We start from the raw sequence: 21808 nt of genomic DNA, 5'->3' as shown, positions 1-21808 counted from the left end.
ACATCCTCAAGCAGGTTTCCGTTTAGGAAAGCTGTTTTCACATCCATTTGCCAAATCTCGTAATCATAGTGAGCGGCAATAGCAAGCATTATTCTGATTGATTTGGACATAGCCACAAGAGAGAAAGTTTCGTCATAATCAATTCCTTGCTTCTGACGATATCCTTTCGCTACTAACCTAGCTTTGTAGGTGCTAACCTTTCCATCCATGTCAGTCTTCTTTTTGAAGATCCATCTACACCCAATGGGTTTTATCCCTTCGGGTGGATCAACCAAAGTCCACACTTGGTTGGTATACATGGAATCCATTTCAGAATCCATGGCTTCAAGCCATGCTTTAGAATCTGGACTGTTAAGAGCCTCTTCGTAGTTTTCGGGTTCGTCGTCTAACACGGGAACCTCATTATCATCTCCCACTAGAAAACCATATCTAATAGGGAGTTCACGAACTCTTTGTGATCTACGAAGGGGTGGCACTTGAGTCTCATCTGATGGGACTGCATCGGGTTCCTCAACCGCTTCTGTTGTTTCAGTTGGTGTTTCTTGTTCTTGAACTTCATCAAGTTCAATCATGCTTCCCTTTTATGTGTCTTCGAGAAACTCTTTCTGATGCGGACATCCTAACTGGGATCAATAATAACACGCGCCTTGGCGGATCTCCTCTCGGTGTTCCCACAGAGGTTGTATCTAAGAGGGCGGATCCCCTGGACACGCGAGCGGGGCGGATCTAGGCGTACCAACAACTACACTGGGCGGATCTCAAGTTTACTTCCTGCCGAAGGAATTCACCAACAACCTCTGACGCTCCGTACCTGCACCTCTGTACCTGTTGTCTAGGCGCATCACCTATCTTACCCTTTTATTGTTAATCATATTGTAACCCTAATAGGGGTAGTCCCTGTCCTTTACTGATCAATTAGAGGTTGTATTTAAAACCTTATTTTGTAAGGATAAAAAAACACTTTATCAATCAAATATCATTTCTCATTGAGATTAAGGTTTATACCTTTGTTTATCAGGATTCACTCCTTCTAGTCTAGCTAGAGAAGAAGATCTTTGTTGGTTTACGATTAAAACCTCCAGTTATCGCTTTCAATCTGTATCAGTTGGTATCAGAGCCAATCGTTTCCTGACCCGAAACTTCTTTTGGCAATGGTTCAACCCCGAAAACCGCAAGATTCCATGGAAACCAGTGACCGGAGATATGAGGAGCTGAGAGAGCACCTCGCGGAACAAATCCAGGCCAGCCTTGAGCGGCAGAAACAAAACGACCAACGGTTCCAGGAGCTAACCGCTTCCCTGGAAAACCTCAGATTGGAGATCCGTGCAGTGGTCAGACCAGCCGCCGGGGAGTCCGACCAGAGGAGGGAAGGAGTCCTTGAACCACGACCCCAAAGGCAACCCACGCCACCTCGACTACCATTGGCAAATGTCCAACTTCCACAAATGGGTCCTAGGGATCCTGAGGTAAGAAGACCCAACTTTGTCCTTGTACATAACGCTGATAGTGATAGTGATGATTTTGAGGATATTGGGGATAATGGTGCCTTTAGAACTGTGAGGAATGGTGGTCCGATTGATGACAGACGTGTGGGTATTGCTAGGGCAGAACCAGATCTAGGGAACTTTGACAGAGATGATGCCTTTAAGCTAAAAATAGACTTACCATCTTTTGGAGGCGAATTGGATATAGAGGGGTTCTTAGATTGGTTATCGGAAGTTGAACGTTTCTTTGAGTATGCTGGTATTCCTGATGAGAGGAAAGTTAGACTGGTGGCGTATCGCCTAAAGGGTGGCGCATCAGTTTGGTGGGATCAGATGAGGGAAGAGAGGAGAAGAGGGGGCAGAGATCCGATTAGATCTTGGCTACGGATGAAGGCGATGCTGAGGGAGCGGTTCTTACCGCCGGACTACGAACAATATATCTACAGCTCCTACAGAGGATGCTCTCAAGGGACCCGAAGTGTCCATGAGTATACTTCTGAGTTCTTAAGGCTTTCGGCGAGAGCCAACCTGTCTGAAACTGAAAGCCAAAAGACCTCTAGGTATCTAGAAGGGTTGAGATACAATATCCAGGATCGTATTGGCACACAGATGGTGGTTAGAGTACAAGATGCTAGGAATTTAGCCCTCAAGGCTGAGTCCCAACTGACCGGAAGATCCAGGAGATCCGCCACTACTGAGTATACGCTTGGAGGAAGAGATAACGTGAAGTCTTACGACAAAGGCAAGCAGGTGGTGAGTGCCAGTGGGGCCAAGGTTAACAGTGTGGGAAGGGGATCCGTTGGAGATACTAGACCATACAAAGAAGCACCTATACCACCCAAGAGCAACAATCTGTATGCAAGGCCAGCACCTTTCAAATGTTTTCGGTGCAATGAGCCAGGACATAGATCCAACGAGTGTCTTAGAAGGAAGAGCGCCAACATGGTGGAGAGGTATGAAGATGACTATGACGAAGAGGATGAAGTATTTTGTGAACCCTTGGGAGAAGATGATGAGGTGGCGGGTGAAGAGAGGTACGCCATTCATGTGGTACGGCGTTTGTTAGTCTCCAGCCGGATAGAGGGCGATCAGAGGCACCGACTATTCAGGACCCGCTGTCTTGTGAAGGCCGGGCGATGTAATGTGATAATAGATAGTGGGAGCCAAGAGAACATTATGAGTAGCAGCGCCGTTCAGAAGTTCGTGTTGTTGGTAGAGGCGCACCCTGATCCCTACAGGGTGGGATGGATCAAGAACGTGGGCGAGTTGAGGGTGACCCAGAGATGTAAGGTACCGATTGAGATTGGTAACTATCATGATGAAGTCTGTTGTGATGTGGTCGACATGGACGCATGCCACCTATTGTTGGGCCGACCCTGGCAGTTTGATAACAACGCCACCCACGCCGGAAGAGAGAACACTTACAGATTTGTGAAGAATGGGGTGAAGTTTGTCCTTACACCAATGGTGAGAGAGCCAAAGGCCGACGAAAAGTCTACCTTGGTAGTCTGTCCTACACACAAATCGTTCGTCAGCGAATGTGAGGAGAGCCAGATGGTGTATGTGGTGATGGTTAAGGCGAATCACGAGGCCGCCTGAAGGGGCGAAAGAGAGATGCCGAATGAAGTGACCCGCCTACTTGGCGAGTATCAAGATCTGTTCCCCGACGAACTGCCGAGTGGGTTACTACCTTTGAGAGATATCCAACATCATATCGATCTGGTGCCTGGGGCTAGTTTGCCAAGCCTCCCACATTATCGAATGAGCCCAAAGGAGAATGATGTCATGAGACAAAAAGTGGAGGAACTTATCGAGATGGGATACGTTAGGGAGAGTATGAGTCCTTGCGTTGTTCCAGCTTTACTTACACCGAAGAAGGATGGGTCTTGGCGGATGTGAGTTGACAGTAGGGCTATTAACAAGATCACCATCAAGTATAAGTTCCCGATTCCAAGGTTGGATGACATGTTGGACCAACTTGGCGGATCTCGAGTCTTCTCCAAGATTGATCTCAGGAGTGGGTATCATCAGATACGAATCCGATCTGGGGATGAGTGGAAGACTGCCTTCAAGACAAGAGATGGATTGTATGAATGGTTAGTTATGCCCTTTGGGATGACCAACGCCCCTAGTACTTTTATGAGACTGATGAATCAGGTGCTTTGCCCAGTGATTGGGAAGTTCGTAGTTGTGTATTTTGACGACATTTTGATCCACAGCCAGACCTTGGAGGAACATGAAGAGCACTTGCAGACAGTGTTTGACCTACTAAGGAAACACCAACTATACGCCAACACCAAGAAGTGTGACTTTGTCATGGAGAGCTTAGTTTTCCTTGGATTCGTGGTCAGCGGGAGTGGAATCCAAGTTGATGGGGAGAAAGTAAGAGCCATCCGAGAATGGCCTACTCCGAGGAACGTGGGGGATATCAGGAGTTTTCATTGGCTAGCAACGTTTTATCGCCGATTCATTAAGAACTTCAGTTCCATAGTGGCCCCATTGACGGAATGTTTGAAGAAGGGAAAGGGGTTCGAGTGGGAGGACGCCCAAGAAGAGAGCTTCGCCTTGATCAAGGAAAAGCTGAGTACAGCGCCAGTGCTGGCGTATCCCGATTTTGACAAACTGTTTGAAGTTGAGTGTGATGCTAGTGGAATTGGGATTGGTGGTGTCTTGATGCAAGAAAAGAGGCCCATTGCATACTTTAGTGAGAAGCTCTGTGAGGCACGGCAAAGGTGGGCAACGTATGATCAAGAGTTTTGTAGTGAGGGCATTGAAAGTATGGGAACATTACTTGGTGGGAAAAGAGTTCATCCTCTACACTGACCATCAAGCTCTTAAATACCTGGGAAGTCAGAAGCAACTTCGAAGCGCCATGCACGCCCGGTGGTCTGCCTTCATAGATAAGTTCCCCTATAAGCTTATCCATAAGACGGGAAAACAGAACATAGTGGCGGACACCTTGAGTCGGAGGGTTGCACTAATAAAAACAGTCAACCTGGAGACCGATTGTTTCGAACACATCAGAGGAGAGTACCTGGCGGATCTTGACTTTGGAAGTATCTGGGAGAAGTGCCAGCGCCAACCTGGGGATGGGGCGTATCACTTGATGGATGAGTACCTAATGAGGGGCAACCAACTTTGTTTACCCTGCACTTCTATCCGCGAGAAGGTGGTCCGAGATCTACATGGCGGATCCCTGGGGGGACATTTTGGGCGAGACAAGACATATGCAGCAGTGAGTTCCCGTTATTTCTGGCCCAAAATAAGAAGAGATGTGGCGTACCTGGTAGAACGATGCTATATCTGCCAGACCGCTAAGGGACACGCTACAAATGCTGGCTTACAGCTACCCTTGCCTGTACCAGAAACCATATGGGAGGATCTGTCCATGGATTTTGTCCTAGGGTTACCCAGAACTCAGAGAGGCATGGATTCCATCTTTGTGGTTGTTGACCGGTTTTCGAAAATGGCACACTTCATACCATGCCGTAAAACTAACGACGCCTCAGCGACTGCCAAGCTATTCTTCAAAGAGGTTGTCAGACTACATGGTGTACCAAAGAGCATTATCTTAGACCGTGACACAAAGTTCCCGAGTCACTTCTGGCGGACCTTGTGGGCTCTTTTTGATACTCCTCTGAAGTTTAGTACCACCGCCCACGCTCAGACAGACGGACAGACAGAAGTGGTCAATCGGACTCTGGGAAACTTACTGCGCAGCAAATGTAAGGATAAGCCCAGGATGTGGGACGTGGTTTTAGCACAAGCTGAGTTCGCCTACAATGGATCTGTACACTCGGGAACTGGGAAGTCACCCTTTGAGGTGGTATACACTAAGACCCCGAATCACGTCCTTGATATAGCCCATCTTCCCAAAGGAAACGTGACTGCAAACCAGCTAGCCAAAGACTATGTCCAGATGCACCAAGAGGTGAAGGATACTCTTGAGGAGAGAAACCATAAACTAAAAGCTAAGGCGGATGAGCACCGCAGGGACCTACAGTTCGAAGTGGGAGATGAGGTTATGGTACACTTGGGAAAAGAGAGACTCGCCAACGCCACAAGCAGCAAGCTTCGACCGAGAAAGTACGGGCCATATAAGATCACCAAGAAGGTCAATGCCAATGCCTATCATATAGCTTTGCCAAATTGGCTTGGTAAAGTCTCACCGGCGTTCAATGTTCGTGACCTTAGCCCGTGGAAGTCAGATGGCCCTTTGGAGAACAACACAGACAAGCCAGTGCCGAATTCTTTTAAAGAAGGAGAGAATGATGCAGACATCCTAACTGGGATCAATAATAACACGCGCCTTGGCGGATCTCCTCTCGGCGTTCCCACAGAGGTTGTATCTAAGAGGGCGGATCCCCTGGACACGCGAGCGGGGCGGATCTAGGTGTATGCCATGAGGCGTACCAACAACTACACTGGGCGGATCTCAAGTTTACTTCCTGCCGAAGGAATTCACCAACAACCTCTGACGCTCCGTACATGCACCTCTGTACCTGTTGTCTAGGCGCATCACCTATCTTACCCTTTTATTGTTAACCATATTGTAACCCTAATAGGGGTAGTCCCTGTCCTTTACTGATCAATTAGAGGTTGTATTTAAACCCTCATTTTGTAAGGATAAAAAAACACTTTATCAATCAAATATCATTTCTCATTGAGATTAAGGTTTATACCTTTGTTTATCGGGATTCACTCCTTCTAGTCTAGCTAGAGAAGAAGATCTTTGTTGGTTTACGATTAAAACCTCCAGTTATCGCTTTCAATCTGTATCACTTTCTCTAAGAAGGTTGCGTGCTTGGATACTATTACTTTCTGATCATCTGGATGATAGAAGTAATATCTCATAGTTTCCTTAGGGTATCCAACGAAGAAACATTTATCAGATTTAGAATCTAGTTTGTCGGACGCAATGCGTTTGACATATGCTGAACAACCCCATACTCTCATGAATGAGAACACGGGTTTCCTACCAACGAACAATTCATATGGTGTGGAACTAGCGGATTTAGTTGGTACTCGATTTAGGGTGAAGAGGGCGGTTTCTAAGGCATAGCCCCAGAATGTCTTTGGAAGTAATGCTATGCTCATCATGGATCGTACCATATCTAGTAAGGTACGGTTTCTCCTCTCGGATACACCATTGTGTTGTGGTGTATAGGGAGGTGTCCATTATGAGCATATCCCACATTCAGTTAGATAATTCAGAAAATCATCTGAAAGATATTCGCCACCTCGATCAGATCGAAGTGTCTTTATTTTCTTTCCTAATTGATTTTCTACTTCATTCTTGAAGCATTTGAATTTCTCAAAAGCTTCAGATTTGTGCTTCATCAAGTAGATATAACCATATCAGGTATGGTCGTCTATGAAGCTTATGAAGTATCTGAATCCTCCTCTTGCTTGGACTGACATAGGACCGTATACATCTGAATGAATGAGTCCCAGAGTGTCTGATACACGCTCACCTTTATTGCTAAAGGGTGTCTTTGTCATTTTACCTTTTAAACATTCTTCGCACGTTTCCAATGATTCAGGATCAATTGAATTTATAAGCCCATCTTGATGTAGCTTAAGCATGCGTCTTTTGTTTATATGGCCTAAACGACAATGGCACAAGTAAGTTGAATTATCTAGCTTATGTCTTTTGGTATCAATTGCGAAAACAGAAATTTTGTCATCTAACACATAAATCCCATTTTGTGATATTTCTGAAAAATAGAAGATCGAATCTCTATAAAAATCGCAACGTTTGTCTTTTATTGAAATATGAAAACCGTCGTCAACGAGACGGCTAATAGAAATAATGTTACGAGACATTTGTGGAACGTATAAACAGTTCCTTAATTCTATTACAAGCCTAGAGGGCAAATTTAAAACATAATCTCCAATTGCGAGGGCGGCAACTCTTGCTCCATTTCCTACTCGCAAGTTTATGCTTCCTTTCTTCAGTTCCCTAGTCCGATTTAGTTCCTGCATATTTGTACAAATATGAGATCCGCATCCGGTATCAAGTACCCAAGATTCAGACTGTGAAACTGTATTTATTTCAATATAAAACATACCAGATGTTGAAGCACTGCCTTTTCCCTTCTTGAGGGTGGCTAGGTACTCCTTGCAGTTCCTTTTCCAATGCCCGTCTTTACCACAGAAGTGGCACTCTCCTTTGGGCTTCTTCACTTCCTTTCCCTTAGCTCTAGCGGGCATGGCTCCCTTGCCTTTCTTGGGATATTTAGGATTGGGAAAATTCCCTTTCCTTTTCTTTGATCCCTCTATGATAAGAGTTGATATTGCATTGTCCTTTTTCATATTGGGCTCAACTGACTTGAGCATATTTGCAAGCTCTTCAAGAGAGGTTTGCAAGTCATTCATCTGATAGTTCATAATGAACTGTGAATAACTCTCTGGGAGGGATTGAAGAATTAAGTCTATGCTTAGTTCGTTATCCATCGCGAATCCAATACTAGAAAGTTTGGTAATATAGCCAATCATCTTGACACAATGTGTCATGACGGATGTGCCCTCTTGCATCCTGCAACGATATAGCAATTTTGATATCTCGTAGCGTTCGCACCTGGTCTGTTTCCCAAACAATTCCTTTAAGTGCATGATGATGGAATAGACATCCATTTCCTCATGTTGCCTTTGTAATTCTGGTGTCATCGATGCAAGTATGATGCATCCCGCATGATCATCATCAGCTTTGTGCTTCTGGTAAGCATCAATTTCTTCGATGGGAGCATCATCAGCTGGGATAGGGGGTATCGTTGTATCAAGTACATACCCTATCTTATCGAACTTCAAAACAATTTTGAGGTTACGAAACCAGTCAGTGAAGTTTGAACCATTCAACTTGTTATCGGTAAGAATGTTTTGCATATTGGTTTTAGTCATGATTTTAAGAGTGTTTAATTAAACTTGAGAGTGAGAAAGAGTAAACGTATGTTATTCATTTGCTTTAAAGTATATCAATCTAAAATTTATAGGCCTTCTAGTTTATTTTAGATTGCTCCCACCATTTTGCCAAATTAATAGCCCTCCATATTAATTCGAAGAATTTCACAAATCCTTTAGTGAGCTAGGATCCTAACTCCTGAGATTTCTCCTTGAGTTTACTCAACAAGCTAGTCTCATTCGTTAGGTAGATTCATGTAATCAATCACATCTTTAATGTGATTCCTAGGTTATTGGGTTACTAACCACATTAGTAACTAATATGCTATTCATATTAATCCCAACCGTATTGCCCATTAGTTTATGAAAACATGAGTTTACTCATCCAATTATCATAATCTAATTTAAGTATTACCCCATATTCATGAAAAATGATTTTCGATAATTCATGTGTTACCATAAGACCCCGAGCTTGAGTTTACTCAACAACCCAAAGGCCCTCAGTACTGCCGGCTGAATTATAATATTAGGGAGGGGCAACCGATTTTAATAACTTGTTTATTTACTTAACTTTTTAATGAGGGATTTTATTTTAGGTCTCATAATCTAACTTAGTCTTGATTTGCTTTAGCATACATCAGACACATACAATGGCATTATGGACATATCATCTAAATTATTCTGTCGAGCCAAAGACGGAATAAAAGGGCAAACCTAAGGAAATACTAACTATTACATATTTCTCTTTAGGTCCTTCGTCTTCTCCATGGCGCCTTGAAATTACATATTAATTTCTATTCTACTAAAGAAAACTTCAATTGAATTGAAGAGAATTAGATGAGAGGAGAAATTACAATAGATAGTAGAAAGGCAGGACTCGCAGGCCCTATTTCAAAAATACCAAAAGACTAAAAAAGGGTCCAAATATGTCCATAACTCCAAACATGCATAGACTCAATTAAATAAATTTAATTGGTTGATTACATAAGTATTTTATGTAATATTTAGGTTAATCACATTAACTCATCAAATTAACTTTCATCCAATTTTACTTCTAACAGTTTCGTATCCTTTTATATTAAACTTTTAGATTAATATAACTATACAAAACTTTAATTATGCACGTCCCAATTATTTTGATTTGAATTCATTTAAAACCTTTTTGATTTACAAATAGGTAAAACAAACTTTTAAATAAATTTTCATTCGATAATCAAAACAGAAAACTATTAATTTCTGAAACATATATATATATATATATAACTAATTTTAAACGATTTAAAATTTAGTGGGTCTCGGGCCGGGCCCGAGGTTGGGCTGCTGCCGTTTGGCAGCAGCCCTAGGCGGCCAGGCGCCGCGCGCGGTTTCTGCCGTGCGGCAGAAGGCGCGACCCGAACTGCTGTAGTTTTTTTTTTAATAAACATAAAACATATATATATATATATATATATATATATATATATATATATATATATATATATATATATAACGATTTTAAAACGATTTTCAGAAAATAGGAAAAACTATCATAGATTTTCCGTTTTATCTTTTAGAATAAATAAAACTGATTTTATCAATCTAACCATAAAACTAATAAATTTTGTTATATTGATTATCAACCAAAATTATTAGGAATATGTGCATAACTTATTTTAATTAACAATTAATTAAAATTTATTTATCTTTTAGAACTAATTAATCAAAACAATTTTGTTAATTAACCTAACTATAAATATTTATTCAATCTGATTGAAAAACTTCTAAATTTTCATATATGAAATAACGGATTTAACGCAGGCTCTGATACAACTGAAGGAAAAATAGGCTAACGTATAGCAGCGGAAATATAAAAATTTTAACCTATTTCCATTAACCCCAAGATCCGTTAACCGTTATTTCATACAAAGAGGGATAAGAAGAAATACCTTTTAGATGTTCTATCTACCGTTGCAAACGAAGTGCCCACAACTCTTACTTCGAGTTCCCGAGCACAAAACAAAACAACAGAAGATCAAGTTAGAATCAACCGTTTATTAACAACCAAAGTAGATTGTCTCTAATTAATCAACACAAGATCAAGGATAAAGAGAAAGAGATGAAAATCAATTGAACGGAAGGAAGCGGTGGAAAATCTCGTCCTCGAGCTAGGGGTCGAAATTCTCTCTCTTGTTGCTAGGGTGGAATTCGAAATTCTCTAGCTTGTTCTTAGGGGGTAGATTTCGAAAATCTACATAGGGGTATTTATAATCTTTCTTGTATCTAATCCTTAGTTAGATAGAATTAGGTTTATTGAATAAGAATTCAATTGGGAATAGAATTCTTAAATATTATCTATTAATATATCTAAATATAAAAGATAATAACAATAACCTTATTAGATAATAATAGGAGTAATTTAATCTAATTAAAACTCCTAACTTATTTATCTATTAATTAATTTAATTCATAATCCCAATCTAATTAGAATTGATAAAATCAAATTAATTATTTATGTATCTCCATACATAAAAAAATCGCCCCCCCATGGTAATTGGGCCTTATTGGGCTCAATTGGGCTTCCGTCAATTAATTAGCATATGTCTCTCTTTTGGGTTCCAAGTCTTATGTGTGACCCATTAGGTTCTTATCGCTTCTAGCCGTATGCAACGTTATTAAATAATTTTCAAAGAATTATATTTAATCTTTGCATAATAGAATGATGTACATAGTATGTGATTATCAAGTCCGTAATCATTCCCCTAGAGCTATAAGAAGACAGGTTGATTCTGTCGTTGACCTTTCCGTATTAGTTACGGTATAATTCGATCCTTTATCAACTACGTCCTTGAACTGAATCTTATGACTATGGGTGATGTCAAGTCACATATAGCGAGACGTTCGTTTTACTTGTTCTGACCGTGTCAACTCCAATTAGATAGGTTAAGAGAAATCTCATTTCAATCTTAAGCTATCACCTTGCAAGGATTTAGAGTCAAGACTTCCACAAGCGATCCATGGACATATCTCCCATTTATCGGGAGTGATAAATGCTCAATCCAATGTATAACGATCCCGCAATCACTTCCTGTGATACCCAACGTCTGCTGTTCACACCCCAGAGTCATCTCTGTTAAGGATCGTGTTACACCAGAGTCAAAGCGTCACATTCCATAATCCAGAATACCAATTAACATTCCTTTGAGTCTGAGGATTATTTATACCTATTAATACCAATGAGATGAACAGGTGAGAAAGAAGAATCTACCCATCCTGTTATCTCAAGTCGGGTCCCCAATCCTAATGAACTACCTTTCATCGGATCCATGTAACTGTCCAGATATCTATATATATGAAGCTTGTGAGATCAGCTTTCTGTCGGACAGAAGATATTGTTACATGCAAGTCTCAACCGCGATATGTCAATCCTAAACATATTGCTTGACTTGGGGTGGTTTTAAGTTTATTAGTTTATTATAAAGTTTTGTCTCACTTCGTGCTTGTATGAACACTTTATAATCACTTTAAACAAACTTACGGATTTCCTTTTATTAGACTTTATTTAGCGCTTAAAAGGGTTTGCCTTTATATAGTTATAAAACATATATCTCATTAAAACTAATGATATAAAGAACACTTCATTTACATTTAAGTCTGTATCCTAGAACAATTGTCTATAGGACACTAAACCCCAACATTTAATGGCTATTAATTGCCATTTAATTGTATTTATTCCCATTCATAGATGGTAATAGAGGCGCCTTTTGGTATTCTTAGATCCGTCAAGGCGTATGTACGCTTTCCTTGAGAGCTATGGCGGGTCTCCACTACTCGCTCTCATCGGGCGTATCTCGCTATGACGTATCTCGCTATGGTCCACGTGGTGTGGCATAATGCTAGAAACTCCTTCCTTTTCTCCATTATTGCATATTCACCCCTGCATTGATATTGCAATAATTCTTATTAATTCCACATTAATCATGCATAAATATTTCTTTTAGAAGGAATAATGGTTTGCCATTATTTATATTAATTTTCCCTTATTCCTTATTCAAGAATAATTTTGGTTGTTATCATACAACAATTATTATAAATATAAAATATGGATGTCTCTAATAAGAGACTAAAAAAACACATTAAGAATGTATACATGGAAACATACAACTGCAAATTTCGGGAACAACACAGTATCCGCTGGAAGCAGCACCATATTTAGCCAAGCACAAATTATTGCAAGCCTTCTCTGTACATTTACCGATAGGTTCACCTCTTACGCATTCCTTTCTTGTGGCTGCCTCTACAACACTGCTTTCTACAACATTCATAGATAAAAATTACAATTAGAATATCAAACCAAACCATCAATTTTTCCTTGAACTAAAAAAAGAAAATCACTAAGATGCCTAACATTTGAAGCGTTTGGACTTTTATTTTTCTGGAAAATGACTATAACAAAAATTGAAAAAAATATAATAATAACATAATTGATCTATTCTCTTACCTTTAGGGATCATCAAAAGAACAAGCAGGGTGAGGATGATAAACATTTGAAAACACTTCATTTCTTTTCTGTTTTGCTATTAAAATTATTTGATCAAATTCAAATAAACATTATTACTAGTGCATGTATATTTATATACTCTGTAGATTTAAAATGATACAAATTTATCCCTAACATTTTCAAACAAGATCAATTTTATCCCTAAAATAATGGAAAATTCGATAAGTTTGATTTAACCGTTATTTAATTGTCATAAACATCAATGATTTCTAAGATATTTAGTGTGTTACTAACATAATTAAAAAAAAGTAAATAATTTATCAGTCATCTTTTTTACGTAACACACTGTTTAGTCCTCTTATTTTGAAAAACACATTATATAAAATCTATAGTTTGAATAGCCCTTGTCCAAAAACATATTTAAATCAAATGGCACTCATATAATTGTGCATTTGTTTGGCTTTGTTTTTTGGCCTTCATTTTTTAAAAAGATGATATGAATTTTTTTGGCATTTTCCTCTTCCTGCTTTTGTTTCTGGTCACTGTTTATATGGGTGTTTAGATCAACAAGGTTACATGCAATGTACAATGTTGTTGCAGTTCTTTATAACTTGCTATTGTATCTCTTTTCATTCTATTATGCATTTACTTGTGTTTCCTGTAAGCTATTTATGCTTCTGCTAGTTCTGTTAAATGTTATGTACAAATTATTGAGTAAATACTTAGTACCTAATGTTTCCAAAGTTCAAATCACATATCAAGTAGGATATTCTGATTTTGGTATATGTTCAAGTCATGCTAGATTTCCATGTTGAAGTATCAGGAGACAGAGATATAATAACAAGTGTTCATAAGTATAACTGGAATACAATTTTTATTTCTAAAACATTTTCTCATAAATGGATGTGAATTAATTTCATTGAAATTATGTACACTTATATATGCTCTCTTTTTTATTCTGGTTGTTGTTGGCTTGATGGAATAACAACAATAATAATAATTAAAAAAAACAATAATAATTATTATTATTCATGGTTCATACAACAATTATTATAAATATAAAATATGGATGTCTGTAATAAGAGACTAAAAAAACACATTAAGAATGTATACATGGAAACATACAACTGCAAATTCCGGTAACAACACAGTATCCGCTAGAAGCAGCACCATATTTAGCCAAGCACAAATTATTGCAAGCCTTCTCTGTACATTTATCGATAGGTTCACCTCTTACGCATTCCTTTCTTGTGGCTGCCTCTACAACACTGCTTTCTACAACATTCATAGATAAAAATTACAATTAGAATATCAAACCAAACCATCAATTTTTCCTTGAACTAAAAAAAGAAAATCACTAAGATGCCTAACATTTGAAGCGTTTGGACTTTTATTTTTTTGGAAAATGACTAAAACAAAAATTGAAAAAAATATAATAATAACATAATTGATCTATTCTCTTACCTTTAGGGATCATCAAAAGAACAAGCAGGGTGAGGATGATAAACATTTGAAAACATTTCATTTCTTTTCTGTTTTGCTATTAAAATTATTTGATCAAATTCAAATAAACATTATTACTAGTGCATGTATATTTATATAGTCTTTGGCTGTTTAGAAAGTTATCAAATCTGATTATGAAAATCAGCAATATCTGAAAAGTAACTCTTTTTTGTTTAATATTAATGTTATGATATCCTAAGATATTCTTTTTGTAATAGAAAACTTCCATTTGGCACATAGAGTGATACAAATAAATTAAATTAATACAGTGTGTTGTACAATTTTTATCAAATTAATTTTGTTGTTTGGTTTCCATAGTTTAAAAGTTTATAAATATTAGTTTTGTATCTTGTGAGATTTGCAGTTAAATAATACTTGTGATTTAATCATTGCAAAATCAGTTTTTTAATTGTTTCAAATCGTTCTCTTTTAAGGTAAATACCCATGATAACAATTTATATAGGATGACGGACTTTGTAAACCGCACAATGTATATTTGCAAATTTTTAAACTAAAATAATTGTTTTTATAAAGCGGTCAAATCACAAGGTTTATTTTTATACTTTTTCTATATTAATTTTTATTTTTTCACTAATTAACTTAAAGAAAGAATATTTATAACCAGATTCTCAACATGAATTATCAGATTACTTTTAAATACTTTTTTTTTTATCAATAATCACAAATGTATGTGGGAGAAAAGAAAAACTATTGAAGTTTTTTAAAATTCTAACTCGTTAAAATCAATCAATTGTATATATCATCTCTGAATTTGACACATCACCTCTAAATTTGACTAACCAGAATACTAAAAAAAATGAAAAAATTATATATTTTGGTGTATGTATATAATTATTGTCAACACCTTATGTTCCTTTAAATGCTTAGCGTTTAATTTTTTTTTAGGTTAATTTGAAATAAATGTCTTATGGTTTTACGTTTTTGCATATAGGTATCTGTGGTTTTTTTGTTACAAACCGAACCATATATTTTGCAAAATTTTAATTTTTTATTGATTTTGCTAAATTTGACCGATAATGACCTCAAAATGAAAGAATTAAAGTTGTTTAGTATCATATGTACTATTTAACAACATTTTTAAAATTTTCAAAATCATTACTTTTAAATTCTCTCTAAATATTAACTTTCTCTCTCATAAAAAACAATACCTAAATGATCCCAAACCTAAAAAGTTGAAAAATTAAAATTGCTTAAAATATCATTTAATTCTTGAAATTTTTCATTTTGACATCATTATCAAATTTGGCACATCAACAAAAAAAATTGTAAACCACATGGTTCGATTTGTAACAAAAAAAACACCACATGTACGATCTGTAAAAATGTGAAACCACCTGACCTTTAACCCTAACTTTTTTTTAAAAACAACTTTTCCTCCCTCTTGCACAATAACTCCATTATTGCCAACTCAAATTCTAATGTTACAAATAGGTATATTATTGCAAACTCCAGTTGTTACAAAGTAAAATCGAAGTGGGATTTTAGTCGTAAATCAATAAAAACGTTTCTTTCAATTCTATGCTTGAAGGAGTAATCCCAAATAAGATGAACAAGCTCTTAATGGAGGTTATTTTGATTCAATTTCATAAAAATTGTATTTCATTACAAAATAAAAGGGTTATATACTTCCCTTTAGGTTAGGTAAAAATACTAACATAGCCCCACTAGGGTTACAATTAAAAGAGAAGATAATAGGGGTAGGATGAGATAATTGTTATAGATGGCGATAAGGAAAATAGAGCTAATGACAGAACAGTAAATAGTGTGATGGCAAAACAACAATTAAAGTGATGGCATGCCATATCTCCTCAAATTAGCTTGGCCAAGAAGGCGTCTCCATAGACCTCACACGCCGTGCCATATAACTCATAGGTACTTCGTCGTTTCCTAGCACGAGCTCCGCTCATCGAGTAGGATTTGCATGCTGTGTGACACGGTGTGCGGAAAGTCACACAACATGTTACTCAGTTTCTGTCCCTTTTATCTTTTCAGCCTCTATCATCGAGTCCGTGTCACAAATTCTAATATTATGAATAGGTATATAATAACTGAGAAATTGGTGTGTAAAAATCCCTGATTATTTGAATTTTTCAATTCTTTTTCTTTATTCATTCAATTATCACTACAAGAAAAATGAGTATTAGTGAGCAAAATCTAATAAGGGTGTAAAAAACACTTATTAAAAATATATTTCTCACACATTTAATAAGCATGAATTCTATCATTATATTATTAATAAGCAAAGTGCATTTTTGTTAAATTTTACTTAAATTTCCCCTTATTAATTCTCTCTAAATTAAAATATTTTTATTTTTATTTCTTTAATACATTTAAATCCCCTTAACAATTCTAATTGTAACAAATAAATTCATTATTAAAAAAACTGAGATTTCAAATCTAAAACCCTTAACAAATAAATCGCTTACTGAAAAAATTTGGTTTACCGCCCAACGCATTAATTGTTTCCCCCTCAAATTTCGTTTGCCCTAGATGTCCAAAATTTCAGACAATTCCAAGAGTAATTGAAATCGTTTCCATCCTTTCCTCTGAATAAGCCGCCAATCCCCAATTCTTCTGGTAGTCGATCCATTCTTGCTTCTCTTGGCCCTCTGCTCTCAATCCCTAATTCACCTATGAGAGCTCGTCTGAACATCGAGGTAGATCCATTCTGGTCTCTCTTGGCCCTCTTCTCTCAATCCCTAATTCTTCTCGTATTCGATTCATTCTGGTCTCTCTTGGCCCTCTGCTCTCAATCCCTAAGTCACCTATGGGAGCTCGTCTGAACATTCAGGTAGGGCTATGTTCTGCACTATCTCATCTCATCTCATCTGTAATATGTTTGGCTGTTCTTGACTGTCTTTCACTCCACTTATATTTTGCAGCTATCATATGTTTGGCTATTAGGCACTCCTTTTTTTCAATGTGCAAGTATTGATATGTGAAGCTTTGGAGAAGTTGAAGGGGTATACCTAAAATCATGTGAAGCTTTGTGCTTTGTTGTTGTTATTTTTATCCAACTGTATACTGACTAACTCGACCCTCATAGTTGTTTCTGTCTTATTTTTTACCCGAGTTATCAAAAACCCTGATTTTATCATTGAAATATTTTACCTTTCTTAATATTAGCTATTGTTCATTGAAATATTAAAGGCGAAGATTGCTAATTTGACATCTTTCTACTGCAATTCTTTGCTTGGTCATAACTTTCTTATGTATTCTTCTACTATTCTGTTGTTTTATTTGTGCAATATACTCTTTTTGGATTGCTTTACATCTATCTACTAAGTCTGAACTCATGCCTGCATAAAGATAGCAAAATTCTCTTCTAATATCTCTGCAACTGTGCTTATGGTATGACTAATGCATTTATGGATAGGGAAGTTAACTATTTTTGATGTTGGGTGATATAGCTATTACACTTGTTGTATAGATTTGATTTAGTTCACGTTTAAACTGCAACTTCCTTCACTGGTTGTTGGAGCCTCTGTTCTTAGATCCTCCCTCTTCCTTGTAGAGCCTTTTAAATATAAAAAAAAAGATACATGGTTGCTTTGGCTCAAATCTGTCAGGACAGGACAGGGCTTATCTAGTGGTGCAAAAAGTTTGTTACTGGGTGGTTCCTTTCAGATAACACCTTCATTTTTATTTTGATTGTTCTTCAAACTAGCCACCATATTTTTCTAACTTGTGTTTGTTTGTTTCTTTTTTTTTTGTTTTGAAACGTACATGGACATCTTTGAACTCATGGTCATGATGTTGATTTTTCTGATTAGGTTGGTTAGTCTCCAGATAGGATGGTGGAGTATACACAGGTAGCCTTTTGAATATCTAGTGTAATATGATGGTTGTTGCTTACTCAATTGCATACTTTCTTTTCTCGGATTCTTATTTCTACGGTTTTAATTATTTTCAGCACTGAAATATTCAAGATTGCTGGAAGATATGGCATCGAGAGGGGTTAGTATGTGGATTGCTGTGGAGTTGACAATGCATTAGTGAGAGCTTTTCGTCTTTGTTTCCTAGCATCTTATCCGTGAATTTTAAATCTCGTGGAATTTCTTAAATTAAAATGTAGTGATTATGGTCTTGAACGCAAGTTCCTGTAGTTGATCCAACTTTTTTGGGATATTTTATTGATAAAGGTGTACCTGGTGCTGCAAAAGTTGTTCCTGGTAACTAATTTGCTATTTTGTGAAATCATTTGAGAAAGGTTTAATAACTGTATGGCTGCCATCCTTAAGAGATGTCATGACAACTAAAGAAATTGATTAAAATCTGCATATTAGGTTCAACTTATAGAATGGTTAGTTGGGAAAGTCTTCATTGATCTTAAAGTTAAAATGGAAACTCATTTTGTGAGGACATGCTTCCTTCCCACCCTATCCCAAATTACTTTTGTATTTTTCATGTTTTTTTGGTTGAATTTTTATAGGTGGTTGAGAATTTACTATTAAAGGAGTGAAATGCTAAACTCAAGTTTCTTTTTGCCTCGTACTTTTTCATCTAACCATTCTGCTTGCATTTACTTAGGGGAAGTCTTTAAAAATCTATAGAAAATATAACCTCCTCCAAAATTTTGAAGAAATGCTCCTAGGTTTCTAAAATAATGTATAAAGACATCATTTGTACGTATGGAAAGTCTTCTTTTTTCAATTTTATATGGTACTGCACAACTAGTTGTATATGCATGTGAGATTTTTCTTCAAGTAGGAAAATCAAACAAAAGCCTGTGCTTTTTAGGAGTTGTTGCATGATGAAGTTTAACATTGGAATAGATGTGAAATGGAGTTATCTTTGCAATATACAGATTTGATACTTAAAAGTACAACATTGGAATTCTGGAATATCCTAACGGTTCAAGTGATTTTATTACAGGCCTATCCCCAAGAAAAGGTTGGTGCTCCCGTGAAGAGAGGTAAAGGAGGGCCTCTTACTGTTGTTGAATACAGTGTGTTGTTTCAGTCATTAGCTTCTGCAATTAATCAACAAACTGGATGCCTTCGTTTTTGTTGGAGTAATGTAAGGTCCATTATATGTTGTCCCAAGTGATATTGTGGTTTGCATATTCCTTTTTTTTATCATCTGCTTGCATCATACCTGGAATTGTTGGATGCCAAAAAAATTCAACTTATTAGAGCTGAAAAAAATATAGTTTGATTTGATTATTGATGTTATAACCATAGTAAAATCTTAAGCACTCTGTTTTGCTAATAGTATTCACTAACAGTCTCTCAGTTTTTGGCAATTTAAACACTGGTAGTTGGTTTCGTTAGATACATTTTGGTGATTTTTGTATACACATGAATATGGTTATAATGCCTTAGTAACACATGATTATACTTGATGTTTAGGCCTGATGAGTGAGATGAATACCATGTTGTGAAATGCTTGGAAGAATGAAGTGAATGCCATGAGGTGTTTGTAACAACGTTGTATGCATTAGAAGGGACATAAAATGTAACTATAGATAATGGTAGCCAGAGAGAGAGAGAGTACATGGATATAAGTCTAAACGATATGCACCAAGGAATACACTTCCGGTTAGATATTTGTTTCCCTATTCTAATAAAATTGATTTTTTATGAGTGCCTTTTGATATTATTACTCCATTGATTTGCAAATGCATCATGGATTGTCGCATGCTTCAAACTGTGAAATGCATCAATACTAGTTAGTACTTTTTATCACTCATTGCTATGAAATTATCTACTTTTTTGGTTTCCTCTGGATTTTCTCAATCAAGTTGCAAATGTTCTAGAAAAAGACAGCATGTCAGTGACTCTTTCTTACTTTATAGCGTGTGATAAGATTTTATTGCTCCCTACCTGACCTTTATGTTTTCTCATTTCTCCAAAAGAATTTTGCACATGCTTCATTACAATCATCCCAAGCATGGTTGATTGAAGTTCTCATACTGGAATTACATGTGGTTTATGAAGCAACATAGACCTTTTGTTTCAACTAGTGGATAAAACACATTCTAGCTTTTAGAATTATTGCAAGTCTCTAGTATTAACTCTCTTCAGGTTATACTATGTTGACACCATCTATAGGACTCACCCATACCTAAAGAAGAGGCAGAGAACGTGATGTGCTTTCTTAGTCTTAACAATTTTCATCTTGTGCATGTTTAATAACTTGTTACATCCTCCTTATATAAGATGCTATAGAATGGAATCATTTGACGAACACTAATTACATCATGAATATACTTGAGCACCAGTAATTGTGTATATACATATAGATATTGTTGTTGTAATGATCGTAATTTGCAAATGCTTAGTAAATGCAGTTACCACCTTGCAGAAAAAAGGATTCACATAGTGGTTGAGTTTTTGCAGCAGGTGGCTTCTTAACGCATTCAGTGCCCTTCTAGAAGCCAGTAATCATAATAATCGCTGTTTTCCAAATCAACACCGCCGTTTACTCCTTCAAACGTCTCGTCAATTCATTCGGAACTCCCAAAAACACTCCGGTATGAGGGATAAGTTGTTAAATATTCCAATCATTATCCTATAACTACTTTTCTATGTTGCAATCACTTTTGGTTCTTCTTTTGTTTCTTGTGGTATAGTTGGACTGGCTGTCGGATACTTGTGATTTTGACCCACTTTGGTCCTTATACGGCCTTCACTTGATTTTACAGACATAAGACCAGGCAACATATTGGTGATCGGGTGAAAGAAACTTTTGCCAAGCTTATGGAAGCCAATGAAACTGATCATTGTGGAGAAGTTAGTGTAAGTATTTGCTTATATATTCTATTAAAATAATGTACATCCTATGAAAAGGGAATTCACCATAATGGCATTCGATACTGTTTCTAGAACTGGTATTCCAATTCTTGAAACAGAATCGGGTATACTAGTTCTACTGATACGAGTTCCGGAAACAGAACTGGACAAAAATTGGTATCCAATAAAACTGGGATACCAGTTCTGTTTTCATAACTGGTATCCAGCTCTGTTTCTGTTTCCAGAACTAGACCAATTCTGGAAACAGAAACAAAAATTATATCCAAATAAAAGGTCATGTTTACTACCTAATTTGTTACAATAACTGACCAAAGAGGTTGTTAACAAATGCTTTGGACCACAAATCCACAGCCATGTCTTTGATTTTGGAGGTGGAATGAAGCCAAAGTATGTGATTGGATTCAAATCAACTATTAACTAAAGCTTGAAGGTACAATCGAAGAGAAGGACGAACAAAATAGTAACCTCCAGAAAAGATTGGATGACTTTGAAGATGGAAGAAAAGCATAATCTTAAGGTCAATGCGCATTTGCGAATGGTAGTCCGGGGCAATCATCAATTCCATCGCCGACTACAAATATAGACAACTTTTTAGATATATTTTGTTAGGTAAATAGAAAATTGTCTCCGTATCTTGATGAAATTAATTTTGCAAACAACTTTTTGGG

At 37.0% G+C, this 21808-nt stretch overlaps 1 long non-coding RNA gene across 7 annotated transcripts; it reads left to right on the top strand.

The window, feature by feature from the left end:
• Positions 1 to 16832: 16832 nt before the first annotated feature.
• On the top strand, positions 16833 to 21808 carry LOC136232074 (uncharacterized). Of its 7 annotated transcripts, none has more exons than XR_010690280.1 (8): positions 16833 to 17176; positions 17268 to 17348; positions 18159 to 18197; positions 18299 to 18380; positions 19261 to 19404; positions 20678 to 20860; positions 21032 to 21125; positions 21492 to 21808. It is a non-coding gene; the product is annotated as an uncharacterized lncRNA (long non-coding RNA). The 7 variants fall into 7 exon arrangements; XR_010690278.1 differs by having other exon boundaries at positions 18299 to 18557; positions 19261 to 19300; XR_010690277.1 differs by having other exon boundaries at positions 18299 to 18557; positions 20727 to 20860.

This window comes from Euphorbia lathyris, chromosome 6, assembly GCF_963576675.1.
Source record: "Euphorbia lathyris chromosome 6, ddEupLath1.1, whole genome shotgun sequence".
NCBI lineage: Eukaryota > Viridiplantae > Streptophyta > Magnoliopsida > Malpighiales > Euphorbiaceae > Euphorbia > Euphorbia lathyris.
Note: the sequence above shows the minus strand (reverse complement) of the source record. Positions and strands in the feature narration are given on the sequence as shown.